Below are 21781 nucleotides of genomic sequence, written 5' to 3'. Positions count from 1 at the left end.
CAATTTGTAGAGCTCTCCAAGAGCTTTCTGTTGACTACTCGAAGTCCAAAATTCGACTCTGTATGCCCAAGTTATGCAATAATCCGTGCTCAAAATAAAAAACATCTGACTTTAGGGCTCTTAAAACTTGACAAAATTTGAAAATCATAGAACCAAACTTACACCATCTTGTAGTCTCTGAATTAGCTTTCCAACGCCTATAAGAACTCTAAAATTTGATATTCTGAGAGAAAGTTATGGCCGTTTTACTAAGAAAATCTTTTTAGCATTTTCAGTACGATTTTTCATTTTTTATTTTTTTCAGTTACGAAAATTCCGACGGAATTAAATTTGACGGCCATCATGGGCTGAAACCCAAAAACTCTTTCATTTCCTTTGAACATGGCCAAACTAGGGCATATTATATATCAAAATTTATGAAAACGTTGACCCGGATCCAGTGGTGAGGTTTGTTTTTACCTAGGAGGTCATTTCTACATGCTACCCCCCAAAACCCTCATTTAAATGAAACATTCGAAAAACTCTTTTTCTCCAACAATTTTACATGCCCAAAATCTTTTAACATCCCATCACAAAAGCAAACCCAAAACTTTTAGATCTGCAATAAATCATTCATATATCTTGTCCTTTTTTTTATCCTCTCATGCATTCCCATGGATTCAATCTAGGGTTACAATAATAAAACCATAGCTCTGATACCACTTGTAAAGAAACTTGACAATAAAGAATATAACCATTTCCACATAACCCATAATAGATCTAAAATAAACAAGGAATTAAAGTCCACATGCAAGAGAATAGACAATATACCCACAAAATTGTGACACAAGATATACCCTAGAAAACCCTCATTGAGGAAAAAACCCAGCCTCCAAAAGCATCCATCACCATGTATTATTCAACAAAAATACCATTGCCATACAACCATGGAAGCCTTCATGGCCATAGCCACAACCGAGCAAACTATGTGAACAAGCATGAATCCACACATCCCATGCCATGCTTTCAACCTTCACAAATGCTCTCCTTGGCTAACCTGTCAAGCCTTGTCCCGCTCGACTCTTGCCTTTTGTCTTCTCTTTGTCACTCTCTCTCTACAACAACTACCCTTGTGGCTGCTTATATAATAGCAAGTCTCACAAAACCACTAAGTGGTATTACATAAACCATGTGCTAAAACCGTGTACTACCTAACCCACTAACCCCACATTTAATATTGGGCATTTAATTCTTTTCCCCAATATTAAATGTGGGGTTAGTGGGTTAGGTAGCACACAGTTTTAGCACATGGTTTATGTAATACCACTTAGTGGTTTTGTGGGACTTGCTACTATATAAGCAGCCACAAGGGTAGTTATTGTAGAGAGAGAGTGACAAGGAGAAGACAAAAGGCAAGAGTCGAGCGAGACAAGGCTTCCATGGTTTTATGGAAATGGTATTTTTTGCTGAATAATATATGATGATGGATGCTTTTGGAGGTTGGGTTTTTCCCTCAATGAGGGTTTCCTAGGGTATATCTTGTGTCACATTTTGTGTTGTCACATAATAAAATAAAATAATAAAATAACAATATTATGCAATGTGTCCAACACCTATTATCTCAACAAAAGGGTCAAAGGGTGTCATAGGTCCCCCTATGACCCCCTTTGACCCATATTACCCATTTGAATATGGGTCAAAGGGGGTCATAGGGTGACCTATGACCCCCTTTGACCCATATGTACATTTTGAATATGTCCTTAGGGATCTTAGGACCCCTAGGGAAATATGTCATCTTTTAATGGGTCAAAGGGGGTTATAGGTCACCCTCTAACCCGCTTTGACCCATATGAATGATTCAGATATGTTCTTAGGGGTCCTAGATCTCCAAGGGACATATGTCATCATTTCATGGGTTAAAGGGAGTCATAGGTCACCCTATGATGCCCTTTGACCCATATTACCCATTCAAATATGTCTTTAGGGGTCCTAAGACCCCTAGAGAAGTATGTCGTAGTTTAATGGGTCAAAGAGGGTGATAGGTCACCCTATGACCCCCTTTGACCCATATTACCCATTCGAATATATCCCTAGGGGTCCGAGGACCCCTAGCGACATATGTTATTGTTTAATGGGACCTATGACCCCTTTTGACCCATATCAATGAATTGAATATATCCCTAGGCGTCCTAGGACTCTTATAGAAATATGTCATCGTTTAATGGGTCAAAGGGGATCATAGGTCACCCTATGACCCCCTTTGACCCATATGAACGATTTGAATATGTCCCTAGGGGATCTAGGACCTCTAGCGACATATATCATTGTTTAATGGGTCAAAAGGGGCATAGGTCACCCTGTTACGCCCTTTGACCCATATTACCCATTCAAATATGTCCCTAGGGGTCCTAGAACCCCTAGCGATATATGTCATCATTTAATGGGTCAAAGGGGGTCATAAGTCACCCTATAACCCCATTTGAACCATATTACCAATTCGAATATGTCGTTAGGGGTCTGAGGACCCCTAGAGATATATGTCATCGTTTAATAGGTAAAAAAAGGTCATAGGTCACCCTATGACCCCCTTTGACCCATATGAACGATTTGAATATGTCCTTAGGGGTCGTAGGACCCCTAGAGACATATGTCATCATTTAATGTGTCAAAAGGGGTCATAGGTCACCCTATGACCCCCTTTGACCCATATGACCCATACGAATATGTCCCTAGGGGGACATATGTCATTGTTTAATGGGTCAAAAGGGGTCATAGAGGTTTGATCCATATTACCCATTAAAATATGTCCCTAAGGGTCTTATGACCCCTAGAGACATATCTCATCTTTAATGGGTCAAAGGGTGTCATAGGTCACCCTATGACCCCCTTTGAGCCATATGAACGATTCGAATGCCTCTAGGGGTCTTAGGACCCCTAGGGACATATGTCATCATTTAATGGGTCAGAGGGGGTCATAGGGTGACTTATGTCGCCTTTGACCCATATTACCCATTCATATATGTCTCTAGGGGTCCTAGGACCCCTAAGAACATATGTCGTCGTTTAATGGGTCAAAGTGGGTCATAGATCACCTTATGACCCATTTTGACCATATGAATGATTTGAATATGTCCCTAGGGGTCCTAGGATCCCAAGAGACATATGTCATCATTTATTGGGTCAAAAGGGGTCATAGGGTGATCTATGATCCCCTATGACGCATATTAATGATTACAATATGTTGTTCTCCTTTATTGGGTCAAAAGGGGTCGTTTAATGGGTCAAAGGGGGTCATAGGTCACTCTGTGACCCCCTTTGACCCATATTACCCATTCAAATATGTCCCTAGTGGTCCTAGGACCCCTAGGGACATATGTCATTGTTTAATGGTTGAAGAGGGGTCATAGGTCACACTATGACCCCATTTGACCCATATTACCCATTCGAATATGTCCCTAGGGGTCTGAGGACCCCTAGAGACATATGTTATCATTTAATTGGTCAAAGAGGGTCATAGGGTGACCTATGACCCCTTTGACCCACATAAACAATTTAACTATGTCCCTTGGGGTCCTAGGACCCCTAGAGATAAATGTCATCATTTAATGGGTCAAAGGGATTCATAGGTCACCCTATGACCCCCTTTGAACCATATAGACGATTCGAATATGTCTCTAAGGGTTCTAGGACCTCAGAGACATATGTCGTCATTTAATGGGTCAAAAGGGGTCATAGGTCACCTTGTGACCCCCTTTGAACCATATGAACAATTCAAATATGTCTCTAGGGGTTCTAGCACCCCTAGAGACATATGTCATCATTTAATGGGTCAAAGGGGGTCATAGGTCACCCTGTGACCGCCTTTGACCCATATTACCCATTCAAATATGTCCCTAGGGGTCCTAGGGACATATGTCATCATTTAATAGGTCAAAGGGAGTCATAGGTCACCCTATGACCCCCTTTGACTGATATTACCCATTCGAATATGTCCTTAAAGTTTCGAGGACCCCTAGAGACATATGTCATCGTTTAATGGGTCAAAGAGGGTCAAATGTCAAAGGGGGTCATAGGTCACCCTATGGCCCCCTTTGACCCATATGAATGATTCGAATATGTCCTTATGGGTCCTAGGACTGCTAGGGACATATGTCATCATTTAATGGGTCAAAGGGGGTCATAGGTCACCCTAGGACTCCCTTTGATCCATATTACCTATTCAAATATGTACCTAAGGGTTCTAGGACCCCTAGAGACATATGTCATCGTTTAATGGGACAAAGAGGGTGATAGGTCACCCTATGATCCCCTTTGACCCATATTACCCATTTGAATATCTCCTTAGGGGTCCTAGGACCCCTAGGGACATATGTTGTCATTTAATTGGTCAAAGGGACCTATGACCCCATTTGACCCATATTACCCATTCAAATATATCCCTAGGGGTCTTAGGACCCCTAGAGACATATGTTGTCGTTTAATGGGTCAAAGGGGGTCATAGGTCACCCTATGACCTCCTTTGACTCATATTAATGATTCAAATATGTCCCTTGGGGTCCTAGGATCCGTAGGGACATATGTTCTCATTTAATGGGTCAAAGGGGGTCATAGGTCACCCTATGACCCCCTTTGACCCATATTAACCATTGTAATATGTCCCTAAGATTCCTACGACCCCTAGGGAGATATGTCGTCATTTAATGCGTCAAAGGGGGTCAATGATTGACCTATGACCTCTTTTGACTCATATATATTAATAATATACATATATATTAATAACACACACACACACACATATTAATAACATACATATTAATATAATAATATATAATAAGTATTTCATATATATATATATATATATATACATATAAATTACGTTATTATATTTAGTAAAAATAATAATAATATAAATTATATTTATAGATTGTAATAAGATTAACATAATATATTATTATATATTACTAGATTATATCTTATATCTTTACATTACGTTATTATATATATATATATATATATATATATATATATATATATATATATATATATATATATATATATATATATTACAATACGTCTTTACATAGTAATATAGGTGAAATAATTTATAAATCATAAGTTATAACGTTTAAACCCAATTTTCCCTCCAAAATGGGTTGGGATTTGAAATTTTTCACCCGAAGCATATCGAAAATCGGATATCTGATTTGAGATTAGATATCTGATTAGGCTTGGTATTTACCAAGCCTATCGGTCAACCCAAAAGACATTTTTGAAGATGGTTTTAGTGATACTCAAATTTTAGATAGCCGTCTAACAATGTTATTTTGATCAAAATTGAATGAAATGAAAAGGGTTTTTTAATATCGCTCTCTAGATTCCATCAATATAATTTTTGTCAAATTCTATGTTCGATAAGTATTTATTAGTTAATTATCAATGAAGATTATTATAAAGTGTTGATTGACATACTGATTGAAAAATAGCTATAACTTTCAAACGGTATAACATTTTTTAAATCTAAAAGTTGTGTCACATTCTATACTTCGCCTAGTCTAAAAAAAATTAAAAAAATTTAAATTTGGTAAAATTTTCTATTAGTTAGGGTGGTCAGACACAAGACTTTGTTTTTTCAAAAAATGTTTTGGCAGAAAATTCATATTTAATTATTTATTTGGAATAAAAGTACCGAAAAATATGCATCACATTCGGGCATGAGTCTACTTTTCATATCTATAATTATTTTAAAAAAATATTATGATTTGATTTTGATTAAGGTGGTCAAACATACACCTACTTTTTATTTTCGCCCTGAAATTTTTTTAGTATTGCATTAAAATTCAAACTTTTCACCAACTAATTATTTTTTTCTCTTGATAAGGCCTAGTAGTTTAGAAACTATATTCAATTTTCTATAGATTATTTTCTTACAACTTTTTGATATAAAGTCCATAACCACTTCAAAATTATGTGTCAAGTTGACATAAACCTGATTTGTTGATTTTTCACTGCCACTTATGGCCATAGTTTGATACACCATGATCCTTCACATACCCATGAGGTATTCACTTTACCCATGAATGAATTAAAGGATTTGACATTGGAACAAATGCAAGACTTGAAAACTTTACTAAGCCATAAGGAAAATCAAGAACAACTACAAAGAGGGCACAAAAAGAAGAAGGCATTACATAACATTAAAGACATTTTTTTTATGCATTTGGAATCATTGATGTCAATAGTCAGCATCTAATCTTGGATCAATTAGTGTATATTTCAAATGGATGATATTGAGACCAATGGTAAGTTGATGCAATCGTCTCAGGGAAATCTCAAGCACAAATTTGTGGAGAAAGTCTCTAGGGAACTTGTAAAAACAAGTAGAGCTTTCTAATCTAGTGAAACAGATGAAAGAAATTTTGAAGATTATTTATTCTTTATATAATATGAACCTATGTGATGTTGAGTTCTTCATATTGGAGAATCAATGATCAATTTATATAGTTTAGGCAAACATGAAGGCATGTTTGCGTTCATTGGGAAAGGACACAAGTTTCATCTCACCTTCATACAATAAGTTGAAATTTGGTCAACAAAGGTTAGCCGAGTTAATATCAAGAGACAGTGGCATGAGGACCAAATTGATTTCTATTCAATTCATGTTATTACCACATTTGGAGATCATTCAAAAGTAATTATCTTTTTCTTAGAGTATATTGAAGAAAGAAACACATCTTTCAAATGTTGAGAACTTAATTGATCTAGCTACCAAGCTATACATTCATATTCAAGTCATGGAATCTGCAAGACACACATGGAATAATGGACTTGAAGCAATTTTGGCTATTCATCAAACATTTTTTGATAAGTACAAGATAGTCGCAACAAACCCCATGCCATCAGTGACAAAAACAAGGGGGAAATATATTAAGGGGAAAATAAGGGAAGAAATATTTAGCAAGGGGAATGATAGAGGATGACAAAAATTAGAGACAAAATTAGCAGATGGAAAAACATCATAGTTTTTAGAGAGATTTCAAACATGTGCATATTTGACAGTAGAGATTTCATTTTTGTAGATTTAGTTACAGTCTCAAGAGGGGTATTATTTTTAAATGGAAAGCTATGTTATGACAGTGTTTTTGACACTAATCAAAGGTGAAGATTACTGATCTCTAAGCCTAAGTTTCCTATTAGTGTCCAACACTTAGTCATTTGTAAGGAAGCATTGGATGGTAATCATTACGACTAAGCCATCCAGAAAAGGCTAAGCTACAAAGGACATGTTTATTTGTCAACACATTCCAAGCAAGTCAAAGGTTGCCAAGCACCACAGTTGAGATCGAGCAAGCATAAGCCGAATAATTCAGTGGAGATCGAGAAAGCAGGAAGTAAGTTATTTTCAAGTGATAAAATGTATTGAATGTATAGAAGCTGAGTGACAACAAGAATGCTAGTTATGACAAAGTGCCAAAACATTCAAGTGTTGAGTAAACAAGTATTGACATATGGTTTTTTAAATACACAAACACTTATGTAAATCAGTCCAAATGACTTCTATATGAATTTTAAATATCAAAGAGATAATTAAGGGGGAAATTATATATTTTTTCAGATGGTATTAATCCCTACGAAAGCAAAGTAAGGAATCTGAAAATCAGAAGGGAAACTAGTAGAAAGATGAAATATGGATCGTTAATCCTAATTAAGAACTTTTGAGGATTATCTCTTTAAGAAAGGCTCCAACCCTAGAATCAGTGTGTGAATCATCTAAAGTGAATCCGTGTATTGTGAATGGAAGCAAACTGAAGGAGCCAACAAGATAGGTGTGGAGTGAAGGAGTTCAAACAGTACAACCAGGGCATTGAAGGACAGAACAAAGATATCACATAAGGAGATTAGTTTGAGATTTTGAAGCGAGGAGATCTATAATCATCTTTTAGAGAAAACCAAAGGGTCAGCTACTAAATCAATTTTTACAGATTGAGTTAGGGCAAATCTCTTAACAGATTCATTACTTTATTGAACTACATGGTTAAAATCCTTTAAAAGGGTAAGACCTAATAGTGTTAAATGATTTTAACATATTAGACTCCTCATAGGGTAGATCATCTAATATGATTAAAATTGTAACCCTAACAAGTTAACTTTGTTGTTGCAACAATGAAGATTTGTGGGTTTCATCCCCACTCTAGTTTTACCTTCATATTAAGGTGTTTCTATGTAACCAAAATCATTGTGTTATGTGTCAATTATTTTCATAGATATGATGCTTAAATAGATTTCATTTCAACATTATATGTTTATGGCTATATGGTATAAGATTTGAGATATGGGATGGATTAGGTGTGAATTATTTAATCAGTAAAAAGTATTACAGATCTTGATTCACGCCCCTCTCATTATCATGTTCCGATTAAGATTTTGAACACTTGTATACTCATTAATTTCCTTTTGTGTCTTTATGCTCACGTATGCTTTTGTATGTCTTTGTATGAATTGTCATATGTTAACAAGCTATATTATACTTATGAATTCTTTGCATTTTCTTATGAAAAAATGTGTTATCTTTTGATTTTGAATGCATGTATGGATAGATGTGTTCTTTTTTTATCAATCATTTCTTTACATACATACATACATACATACATACATACATACATATATATTCACATATATATACATACACATATAGACATATATACACATATATACATACATTTATGTAAATATATACATATATACATACATATATGTATATATAGATACATGTATACATGTATGCATATATATATATATATATATGTATATATATATGTATATATGTATATATATATATATATAATTATCCTTCTCTTTCTCTGGTACTTTGGCACTTGTTATATATATATATACATATATATATATACATATATATATACATGTATATATACATATATATATACATGTATATATATATGTATATATATATATACATGTATATATGTATATATATGTATATATATATACATATATATACATGTATATATATATACATATGTATACATGTATATATATATATATATACATGTATACATGTATATATATACATGTATATATATATACATATGTATACATGTATATATATATATATATGTATATATATATATATATATATATACATATATATATATATATATACATGTATACATATGTATATATATATACATGTATATATATACATGTATACATGTATATATATACATGTATACATGTATATATATATATATATACATGTATACATATGTATATATATATACATGTATATATATATACATATATATATATATATATATAACAAGTGCCAAAGTACAAGAGAAAGAGAAGGATAATTGTTTGGAGAAGAGTAAGTCTCTACATTAACATATATACCAAGTAGATAGATAAGAAGATGGTTTGGAAAAATCTTTCTAATATGTTTTAGTATGTTCTTTCTATTTATATAATTGTGGTATTTTCTATGCTACATCAGGTTTTTTTTTATTACCACTTTACGATGTAGATAAAATTTTTTTCATCAAATTAGGTGCCCTTATTGCATGGTCATTTGATCTTCGTGACATGAAGGATTGATTTAAAAGTGTAGGCTTGATCAAATTTCTTTCCCTTTCTCTTATTTTGTTTCAATCTTATTGATTTTTTCTAGTTCTTGCTTTTATTTTTTCACTACCATAAAAAATTTTGTACAATTTAAAAGAAAAAATTTCATATGATTTTAAGTATTACAAGATACTATATATAATTATGTTTTCTATTTAATTTAATTACTAGTAGAGGAATACAAACATACCCATTATGTTAAATTATGCCTTTTTAAGATGAGAATGAAACAAACTTCAAAATCCTCGACTCATAATCTTCTAGAATTTTTTTAAAAAACAAGTTTCTCAAAAAATCTACACTTGGAAATTCATATATCATTTTCCAAAATTTAAAAAGAAAGTGTAAAAATAGAGAAAATATAAAAATATTCAAAATATATTATTGCACTTAGATTATATAATTAGTTTTTGTTATGTCTTATTTAAAAATTAGTAAACAATTCTTGTATTTGTGTTCCTCATACTGATTTTTTTGAAGATGTTGGCATTGCTAAGAAAAATCTAAAAATAAAATCTAGAATGTAATAAATTACCATTGTCTAAGGTATTGTAGTTATTACTAAAATAATGGTTATCTTCAATAGTATATTATTGGTGATCTGAAAGATAATAATGTCTCATACTTGCAAAGCTTATTTGACAAAAAAAATAAAATTGTAATTTGATAAAGACATTAGGAAGACAGGGATTTTTTTCTAGACTCTTGAATGCAATCTTGCCAAAAACATCTTTCCAAATTAGAAATCGTTCTATCTAATTCTATTTAAAATAAACAGACCATTATATCCTCATATATATTATGATCTCTTATCCTAAACTAAATTGAACATTATATGAAATATAAGTACATTCCAATTAACAAGTTAAACATAGAAAAAATGAAAATAAATCTGGAAATATAGTATTTAAAATAAAAACATAAAAATCTATGCATCACAGCTCTAATTAATTAATAAAAAATACAAAATTAAAATAACGCTATCTTTTACACACAAAACATGTAAAATATTTTTTCATAAGAATCACATTGCACCGTTTCCACTCGAATGGTAGTTGGTGGTGGAAAACAAAAATGAAAGGATATTGAACACACTATTTGTTTTATATTGAAATAAAGACCAGATGTATGGTAATCTAAATGGCCCGTGGCTATACGGCCATGAAAATGCACTTCCTTTACATTGTTTTTTCTAACTATTTGAAAAATTGACCAAGTCCTCTCCTTCATATGAAAGTGCATTTTCGTGGCTGTATAGACGTTGCCATCTAAATGGAGCTCAATATGTACCTCTCCGTATTTTATTCCCAACTAATAAAATTCAATATGTAACTCTCCGTATTTTATTCCCAACTAATAAAATTCAACCATATAAGAATCTTTACTCACACTCTAGGTAAAGGTTTTAATAGCTAACTTAAAATCCATAAAAAAACTAGAAAAGTCTGCCATCAATACATCTGCATTCTCAACAAACCCCCATAACTGCACTGGTCTAACATTTCCGTTTGAGAAGTTTTTTGATCCAGTGAGCCGCATTATAAATTGGACCAGTGAATAGGAATACATTTAATATGTCCCATATAATCCAACATATCGTCGTGATGAGACCTACTGGAAGTCCTAATGCATTCCAAATATAGTACCTGACTGGCATGAAAATAAAGCGTTTTGAACGAAACTGCGCGACAAGTATGGTAAGGGGAACGAAGGACACCATAGTCCACACAATCCCAGCCAACCATGGAGATGGAGCGATGACCAGGTGTACCGCCACTCCAAATGCTACAAGCAGCGATATCAGTGCTGACCACAATAAGAAGAAAGACTGGAATGCAACCTGGGACGGCGTTCTCTGTACAATAATAGTTGCTGCAATAGAAGCACAAAACGAGAATGTGTCGCATATCAGAAATAGCTTGAATAGAAATGTGTTGTTGAATACGGCTCTCTTATCTTCATCTGCTTGTGTAAGTCCTCCTGGTAATGTGAAGGCTGCTGCGAACGACACTGTCGCGATCAGCACCGCACTTATCGACATATTATCGGTTTTGATCTCCACTTATCAAGTGATAGCTGCATATTCCTCCTTTCTTTCAAAATCTCTTGACTTAGCAACGCGCCATTCATTTGAAGTACTTCTGTTATCTGCCGCAATGAGAATTTATTTTAAAACAGAAACAAAAGAAATTGTTGCTCAAGTACCCGTAGTTTGTATTTTTTCACAAAAGCACCTCGATTCATAATCGTAAACTACAAGGCGAAATGTCTATATAGAAAATTGTAGAAACATACGTTATTCAATCCAATTACTTACTGGTGCAGGAGCACCTCAAATATTCAAGCAACAATTGAAGATTATAAAGACCGCAAAAATCTTCAAAACAAATCACAAAGAAGGAATGTATAAACAAGGTCATCAAATCAATTGGGTAGTCTTGGAATCTATAATGATGCTAAAATAATATTAGGTCTTCAAGATAGATTTAAGTATAGGAAAGAGTTTAATGTTTGATAAAACCATTGTATGGCTTTTCAAATTCAAACATTAAATTTAAAAAAAAGTAACGACTGATTTAGAGGGAATTTTAAGTTGTAATAATTTTAAAATACGCAACTCAACGATGATAGTTGGTTGGAGTCAGTTTTCATAGGCTGTCTTATAAATTGGAAAGAGTCTCTAATGTAAAGAGGAGAAAAAATATTGGAAGACTGGTATGTACGGACTAGTGAATAGCAATATTAAAACTTAGATATTCTGCAACTCAAATCGCATATTGTGGTCTGCAAACTGATTGGTTGGCTCTACAAATGCATTAATAAGGTTTCCTTCATCATTCCAAGTACTTTGTTAATAAGTTTCATGTTATTATAGGTTTGTTGTTACGCCTGTTGTAGAACCAATAGATTTCTTTTAATTATTTATTTGTTGTAGTAGGTTTTAAAAGAAATAAAGATCTTTCCATGAGGATGAAACCCTGGTACTCATGGCAAAAGTTATTCTAACATGTATGATATATTACTAATCAAGCACGTGCAGAATTAAACAAGATAGAGAATCTACTCAAACAAGGGGTTTATTTGCTGATTGGAGACATTAAACAATGTACATGTAAAAGTGAATTCATTATTAGTTGGCATTGGAAGTATATGTAATCAAGTGATTGAGAAAGCTCTAGTTCAAGTGTAAGAAGTGCTAGGAGGAGTCTACCATATGGTTCCTTTTTAAATTGTATAATTGTCAATATTGTGATTGATCATCACTTACACTCTCGTAAAGTGGTTTGTCCTTCGTAATATTCTGCATTGCTATGTGTAATGGAGTTCTTCCTCTGTTGTCGCGATGATTGAGGGACTCCTTCGACATTAAATTAAGCAACATCCTTTTAAAGCTGTACAATCGTGCGAAATCCCCTGTGTGGGTGTCCAGTACTGCATTTAAAATAGCTAAGTGAAGAGGATTTCCACCGTCTCTGTCAATAATTTCCGTACTGTCTCTCCCATATCTTAATAGAATGCCTACTAAATCATACTTTGCCAACTCCACTGCCATATGAAGTGGGGTTTTCTTCTCATTGTCCTGTTGGTAACACAGAGAATTGTTTTTCTTCAAAAGCAGACGGGCGTTTTGGATCTCGCCATTTTGGAAAGCTGCCCGCATAAAGTTTAAGTCAGGACGAGGGGAAGATAATGCAAGCATGTGCAGTGCTGTTCTTCCACATCCATCTGTTTCTTTTGCCAGGTCTGGGTGGTGATGTAGAAGTTTCCTAACCACACCTAAACAGTTTATAGCAGTGTTGGGTAAGACGCAGCTTACAAGAAATATGCAAAGTCTTTAAGAATTATAAATATTGAACCTTAGATCACTAGAAACCTGTATGCACACTCCCACCTCTCAATTTTACTGCATTTAAAAATTTTTGGTTTGCAATGTTTGTAGTGAAGGTTGTTCATGTGAGGTACTGGATTAAGTTTATTTAATCAAATCAACGGCATACTGTAGGTGCAAATTTTCCAGATATTCCAGAATTCTCCTAACAATGTCTGCAGAAATTTATAGAGGGCTCCGAGGAATTTATAGATAAGGTTCCCTCTCTTGACGCTTTCGTGTAACAAATCTGCAGTGCTCTATTAATAAAGTTATAACAGTATTTGTTTATTTTTCTATTATACTCTGTTATGTTTACTCTTTTTAACAGTTCAATATAGCATCAGAGTTCTTTAGATATTTTGGACTGTAAAAACATTTTTTCCCTTAGTATGAATCTTTATACTTGCAGGCTGTAATTTAGTAGTGAGCAGTAATTTATTATTGATAAAAAAAGACTACTGTAGTAAGGGGAGGCAAGTCTTTTTAAAAAAAAATTATTTTCAAAAAAATGGTAGAAAATTTTCAATTTTAATCAAAGTATTAATTATCTTTGGAAATTTCTTTCATTTTCATTCAAAAATGAAAAAATTAGACAATGTAATCACTTGTTATTACTTTTCCTATAGTTAAATTATATGGTAAATATTATTGTGATTGGGTATCTCATATTATAATCATTGGAACTCTTTAAAATTGTTTTTGAATTAATAGCAGCTAAAACAAGGGGGCTGGCTCATAACAGAAAACTGGTCAACTACGAGTGGACTACAATCAAAACTAAACTAACTCCTAATGCTGCTAGAAACAAAAATAAAGTTTGCTACCATCCATAATTAAGAGAGTATCAACAGGCTTAAACAAAATGTCTGTTATCAAACTTAAGAGTCTAAAGAAAAATATTAACAAAGGCATAACAGCCTTGCAAACTAATAAGTTCAGTAGATTAACAACAACAAAAAGAAAAAAGAAGGAGCCTATTTCCTCCCCAAGAGGATGTTCACACAGTCTTCCGCCAGGAAGTCAAATAGCACCTTAGAGTCCTCTTTAGTTAGGTCTGATGGAGCTCAAATTTTCTTGCAAAATTTTGACCTCCATTTAAGTAATAATACTAGAGTTTCAAAGGGATAAAGTATTGTCATACAAAGACTATGAAGTTATACACTTTGTTGTGATTGAATGGTGTGCATTTAATGAGAGGTCAGCGAAAGTCAATCAGAAAAAGAACATAAGTGATAACTATGCCATTACTTCTGCAATGTTCGAATCTGATTACTAACTAAAGAATACATTATGAGTATTGCATTTCCCAATTAGAACATGAGATACATAGATCAAAATATGATATAGTTAAAGACCAATGCCACACTAAATATGAATGTGTATGGTTTAGTAAATTTATACTACTAATGCATACTCCAAAAGGCAGACTCTTCAAAAGCCAATGCAGAGATCTCCACTTAGAAACTCTTCCAGTGTTATCAACCAAAATATATCTCAGGCCTGCACTATTCACTCTAGATAATGCCCAGCCTCAGTAAACTTGTTGCAGCTTCCCAGTGATTGAACTTTATTGAGATCCAGGAAGGATAATCATGATGATACACGACATGTGATCCTATAAAGAGATCATGAACTTGTCCAGCTTATCATGTTTTAATATAATGTGAAAATAGAAAGAGTAGGAGACGAGACCATACAGGAACCAGCAGGTAAAACGGAGTGATCTAGTTTTGTGGAGTCTATTTCTTGTGAGAGAAAAATTGCAAACCTAAAAATGGCTTCCAAACTTGTGAAAGCTATAAAACAGCAGTACAGAAAATTCCATTGCACACCTTCAACATCGCCCTTATATTTGAAATGAGATTATAATATTTATATTTAATAAAGATACTCAGGAGTGCGGAAGAAAGAGAAACTATTCCCAACGGCAAACATCATCATATCATAAAGTAGAGAACGATGACAATTCAAACTCTTCAGAAGAACACACAAATAAAGTCAGGATTACTTTAGAGTGCTCGGTTGATGCAAAAAATAATTAAATGTTTATGCAACTACCTTCTCCCATGATTTTAATCGAACAGAATAGGATTTAGCACATGAAGACGTGAGGGCACAGAATGCAAAAGTTCTGCTATGGATGCGATTAACAAAATGTATATGACTCCCATCAACATCGTCTGTGATAGAAGAAAAATAATGAAATGGTAGAAGCAGTAAAATATAATATCAAAACTTGAAGCCATCTCGATTCAAACGGCAAAGAAAAAATGAAGTTTATCAATAGACAGATCAAGTAATATAAGTTGCTCGATAAGGCTCATAAAAATTTAATTAAGCAGTCTTGAAGGACCCCGAGAATCGTAAAGGTGTGACTAGGAAATTGATTAAACTAAACCAAATGTGTAATTAAACTAAAAACGAATTGTTATTGAAAGGATGTTATTTAAGTGATGACTTTTGAGAGAAGTCACATCCTTAAACGACAAAGACATAAATAAGGGTTATACATTAAAAAAAAAGGACATTCTGAATATTTTATATTTTTTAAGGAGAAAGGGTTTCATGTTTTTTATTGTATGGAGGAATAAAGGGCTATATTATGACTTTGTAATACAAATTCTATTATTTTATTTTAATAATAAAATAACATATTTTTTTATTTATTATTAAAGGTGTGCAGATTTAAATTGTAGGCGAATTGTCCTTTGTAATTTTTTTTGAAATTATGTATACAATTTAAATATCAGATAAGTGGACAAGGTCATTTAGCATGTAAATTTGATCATCACAGATACTGTGAAATATTTAATTGTTTCCATATTTGTGTCCAGTTTGTCTCCCAGAAGAGTTAAAATCTAATTAGAACTAATTTAAGATTGCATAATAATTGATCTATTGCATTTTGATTATTTAATTGTTGGTAGTAAAGTGTGTAAAACATTATGAAGTTGTATGTAAAAATTTACTGAAGTTGACTCTATTGCTTGGATGAGCAGAGACACTGGTCTTTCTATTATTGAAGTCAAAAAATCTATACATTCCTTCTACAAGCATCAGAATCCATTTTTAAAATATTCTACAAAACATTTAACTATTATCCAACATTTAGTTTCATTTTGATCAAGTTCAAGGACTTTGCTAGTCGGAGAACTCTCAAAGTTTAAATTCTCTTTAGAAAAGCTCTGAACCAAATAATCAAGTTCAAGGGGAAGGTCTACCTACCTAGGTGTACTAGAGCTTGACATGTAGGGGAATCAAGAAGTATTCTCACTCATTGGCTACAACTAATTGAGAAGTCCTATTGGAGAAGTGGCTGGCTCTTGGATTTTCAATCTGTAGTTTTGAGAACCAATAGATTGGCAACTCTACTAGAGAGAGTTGCTCGCATTACATATCGCAAAGTTACCTAGAATTTTTAAGTTCATTGATCAATATCAGAAGTTGTATCAGTTTGTTTGAAAGTGTACTCTGCTAGAAGTAAGAACCCAAAAGACCAATACATTCCTAAAAAGAGGTGGCAACTCCATTTAATAAAGTTTTAGTTGGTAACTCTATTGACGGAAAGGACTTAGAAGGAAATGATTTGATTACCTAACATGGAGAAAGTATACTATGATTAGGAGGTGGATATATGTTACACCATGGAAGAAGAATACATACACCCCTTAGATGCATTTTCAATCTGGAAAGATATAAAGGCAAGAAATCGACACATTTGTTTATAAGGATGGTGGATATTTTTCAGGAAGTACCTTCAGACATCATGTCTCCATGCAAGGAATTGATAAGGAAGTTTTGTGAGTTGGGAATCTCACCAAAAGATCCTGATTTGATGCTTCTCCTCCAAATATTGGATGAAAGTCCAAGTTATATATCTCCTTTGGATGCATATTTGAATTTAGAAAAGCTAGAAGATGAATCTACAACACAATTCTTCATAAGGATGTTGAATGCCTATCAAGAGATACCTTTGGAATACAAACCTCCATCATCTAATCTTCTCAACAGAATGCAAGAATTAGGCCTCCTATATGATCATCAGTTTCTTAACTTTCTCAAACTCATGGATAATGAACTAGTTCTAGAGAAAAATGAATGCGAGATTGAAGTAACATATGAATCAAATGAAATTCCATATTCAAATGGAGATGAAAAGTTTAGGCATTCTGAAGGAGAACTAGCCCATGATGATATTCATATGCTTACAGGTGATAGTGAATGTGAAAAGCAAGAAGAGGATTCTTTGAGTGCGGAAGAAATTTCAGCTTTGTTAGACATGGAATATCAGAAAAGTGTTGAATGAAATGGTTTAAATTTTTTCTCAATTCACTATGGTGAGCAAGGTGATGTATCAACTCATTCTCAAGAAGTATTGGATGAAAGAGATGACCATTCCGAGGAATTGTATAGTAAAGATGATATAGAATTGCTGTTAGGATAAACCACGGACAGAAATAAAAACTACATGCAAATATAACCAATAACAAAAATAATAGAACACACAGAAATGAACACAAGGCACCAAGATTTAACGTGGTTCACCCAATCCCTGGGCTACGTCCACCAAACAGCAAGTCCGATCTTATTACAATCCAGTGATTACAACCTGATTACAATCCGTAATCCCTTACAGCTCAATACCGCCGCAAGAACCAATTTCGTATCACCACATCTCAAAAATACCCAACCCTAAGCCCTTTTTATACAAGTATTAAACCTCTTTAGGGTTATAACATGTCGGCCATATGTCGGCCATAATATGTCGGCTACCATGTCGGCACTATTTATGAAGTATGTACAGTACTTTCCTGATTAGTCACCACAATCTAACAATTGCATATGGCATATGAACCCCGAGAATCATAGAGATGTGACTAGGAAATTGATTAAACTAAACCAAAGGTATAATTAAACTAAAAAGGAATTGCTATTGAAAGGATGTTATTTAAGTGATGACTTTTGAGAAAAGTCACATCCTTAAAATAAAAAAATATAAATAAGGGCTATACATTCAAAAAAAAGGACATATCCAAACATTTTATATTCTCTCAGGAGAAAGTATTTCATATTTTTTTATTGTATGGAGGAACAAGGGGCTATATTATGACTTTGTAATACAAATTCTATTATTTTAATAAAAGGTTTTTTTTTTATTATTATTAAAGCTCTTGAAGCACCTTGAGAATCATAAAGATGTGACTAGGAAATTGATTAAACTAAACCAAAGGTGTAATTAAACTAAAAAGGAATTGTTATTGAAAGGATGTTATTTAAGTGATGACTTTTGAGAAAAGTCACATCCTTAAAATACAAAGATATAAATAAGGGCTATACATTTAGAAAAAAGGATATATCCAAGCATTTTATATTCTCTTAGGAGAAAGTATTTGATATTTTTTATAGCATGGAGGAATGAGGGGCTATATTATGACTTTGTAATACAAATTCTATTATTTTATTTTAATAATCAAATAAAACATTTTTTGTTTATTATTAAAGGTGTGGAGATTTAAACTGTAGGCGAGTTGTCCTTTGTAATTATATTTTGGAATTCTGTATACAATTTAAATATCAGATAAGTGGACAAGGTCATTCAGCATTTTAATTCGATCATCACATATACTATGAAATATTTAATTGTTTTTGTATTTGTGTCCAATTTGTCTCCTAGAGGAGTTAAAATTCAATCTGGACTAATTTAAGATTGCATAATAATTGATCTATTAGATTTTGATTATTTAATTGTTACATTTTGATAATTAAGGAGTCTTGAAGGACCCTGAGAATCGTAAAGATGTGAATAGGAAATTGATTAAACTAAACCAAAGGTGTAATTAAACTAAAAAGGAATTGTTGTTGAAAGCATGTTATTTAAGTGATGACTTTTGAGAAAAGTCACATTCTTAAAATACAAAGATATAAATAAGGGCTATACATTCAGAAAAAAAGGACATATCTGAACATTTTATATTCTCTCAGGAGAAAGTTTTTCATATTTTGTATTGTAAGGAGGAATAAGGGGATATATTATGACTTTGTAATACAAATTCAATATTTTATTTTAACAATAAAATAAAATGGTTTTTGTTCATTATTAAAGGTGTGAAGATTTAAACTATAGGCGAATTGTCCTTTTTAATTATTTTTTGAAATTTTGTATAAAATTTAAATATCAGATAAGTGTACAATGTCATTTAGCATTTAAATTTGATCATCAAAGATATTGTGAAATATTTAATTGTTTCCATATTTGTGTCTAGTTTGTCTCCCAGAGGAGTTAAAATTCAATCTGGACTAATTTAAGATTGCATGATAATTGATTTGTTGCAGTTTGATTATTTAATTGTTGGTAGTAAAGTGTGTAAAAGATTATGAAGTTGTACATGAAAATTCAGTGAAGTTGACTCTATTGCTCGAATGAGTAGAGTCACTGATCTTTCTATTATTGAAGTCAAAAAATCTATACATTCCTTCTACAAGCATTAGAATCCATTTTTAAGACCTTATACAAAACATTTAACTATTATCCAATATTTAGTTTCATTTTGATTGAGTTTGAGGAATTTGCCAGCTGGAGAACTCTCAAAGTTTAAATTCTCTTTAGAAAAGCTCTAAACCAAGTAATCAGGTTCAAGGATGTCTACCTACATAGGTGTAGCAGAGCTTGAAGTGTAGGTGAATCGAGAAGTATTCCCATTCATTGGCTAGAACTAATTGAGAAGTTCTATCGGAGAAGTGGCAAGCTCTTGGATTTCCAATCTGTGATTTTGGAAACCAATATGTTGGCGACACTATTGGGGAGAGTTTCTCACAATACATGTTGCGAAGTTACCCAGAATTTCTAAGTTTGTAGATCAATATCAAAAGTTGTATCAGTTTTTTGAAGGTTTACTTTGCTGGAATTAAGAACCTAGAAGATCAAGACATTCCTCGAAAGAGGTGGCAACTCTATTTAATAAATTTTCAGTTGGTAACTCTATTGAGGGAAAGGACTCAAAAGGAAATGATTTGATTACCTAACATGGAGAAAGTATACTATGATCAGGAGGTGGATATATGTTACACCATGGAGGAAGAATACACACAACCCTTAGATGCATTTTTCAATTTGGAAAGATATAAAGGCGAGACATCGACACATTTGTTTATAAGGATGGTGGATTTTTTCAGGAAGTACCTTCAAACATCATGCCTCCATGCAAGGGATTGATAAGGAAGTTTTGTGAGTTGGGAATCTCACCAAAAGATCCTAATTTGATGCTTCTCCTCAAAATATTGGATGAAATTCCAAGTTATATATCTCCTTTCGATGTATATTTGAATTTAGAAAAGCCAAAAGATGAATCTCCAACACAATTCTTCATAACGATGTTCAATGCCTATTAAGAGATATCTTTGGAATACAAACCTCCATCATCTGATCTTCTCAACAGAATGTGAGAATTAGGCCTCTTATATGATCATCAGTTTCTTAACTTTCTCAAACTCATTGATAATGAACTAGTTCCAGAGAAAAATGAATGCGAGACTGAAGTAACATATGAGTCAAATGAAATTTTATATTCAAATGGAGATGGAGAGTTTAGGGATTCTGAAGGAGAATCAACCCATGATGATATTCATATGCTTATAGGTGATAGTGAGTGTGAAAAGGAGGAAGAGGATTCTTTGAGTGTGGAATAAATTTCAACTTTGTTAGACATGGAATATCATAAACATGTTGAACAAAATGGTTTAAATTTTTTCTCAATTGACTATGGTAAGCAAGGTGATGTATTAGCTCATTCTCAAGAAGTATTGGATGAAAGAGATGATCATTCTAAGGAATCATATAGTGAAGATGATATAGAATTGCATTCAACATATGAACATGAAGAAGTCTTAGGATATATTGCTGATGAAAACATCTGTCTTACTAGTCAAGAAGATAATGTTTCCCAGAAGGATAAAATTAGTACACTATTTGATGAAATATTTTCTAATTTTGATGAAAGTTCTCATGATAGTATGCTTGAATTCTCCATCTACCTAAACCCATTGTTTGAAGAAGAAGTGATTGAAGACAACTCTGAATTCGCTACATTCTCAAATCCATCGTATGAAGAGGATTTTCCATGTAGCCAAATCCATCAACATCATGATGAAGATAGTAGGTCTAATTTTGAAATTGATGAAACTCATGACATGTATTCAAAAGATGAGACTTCTTTTAATTCATCGTATGAGCAATAGTTGCAGCAAATACATGAAGAAGCGATAGTATCAATCATGCATAATGATGAGAATGTGTTG

General features: G+C 32.9%; 1 pseudogene; it reads right to left on the bottom strand.

Moving 5' to 3' along the window:
- Positions 1 to 11110: 11110 nt before the first annotated feature.
- The window catches only part of LOC149555134 (protein ACCELERATED CELL DEATH 6-like), a 160888-nt pseudogene continuing 150217 nt past the window's right edge, over positions 11111 to 21781 (bottom strand).

This window comes from Cupressus sempervirens, chromosome 5 (genome assembly GCF_028749045.1).
Source record: "Cupressus sempervirens isolate cs-2001-9-10 chromosome 5, ASM2874904v1, whole genome shotgun sequence".
NCBI classification, from domain to species: Eukaryota; Viridiplantae; Streptophyta; class Pinopsida; order Cupressales; family Cupressaceae; genus Cupressus; species Cupressus sempervirens.
The sequence above is the reverse complement of the archived record's forward strand: the minus strand, read 5'-3'. Positions and strand labels throughout refer to the sequence as shown.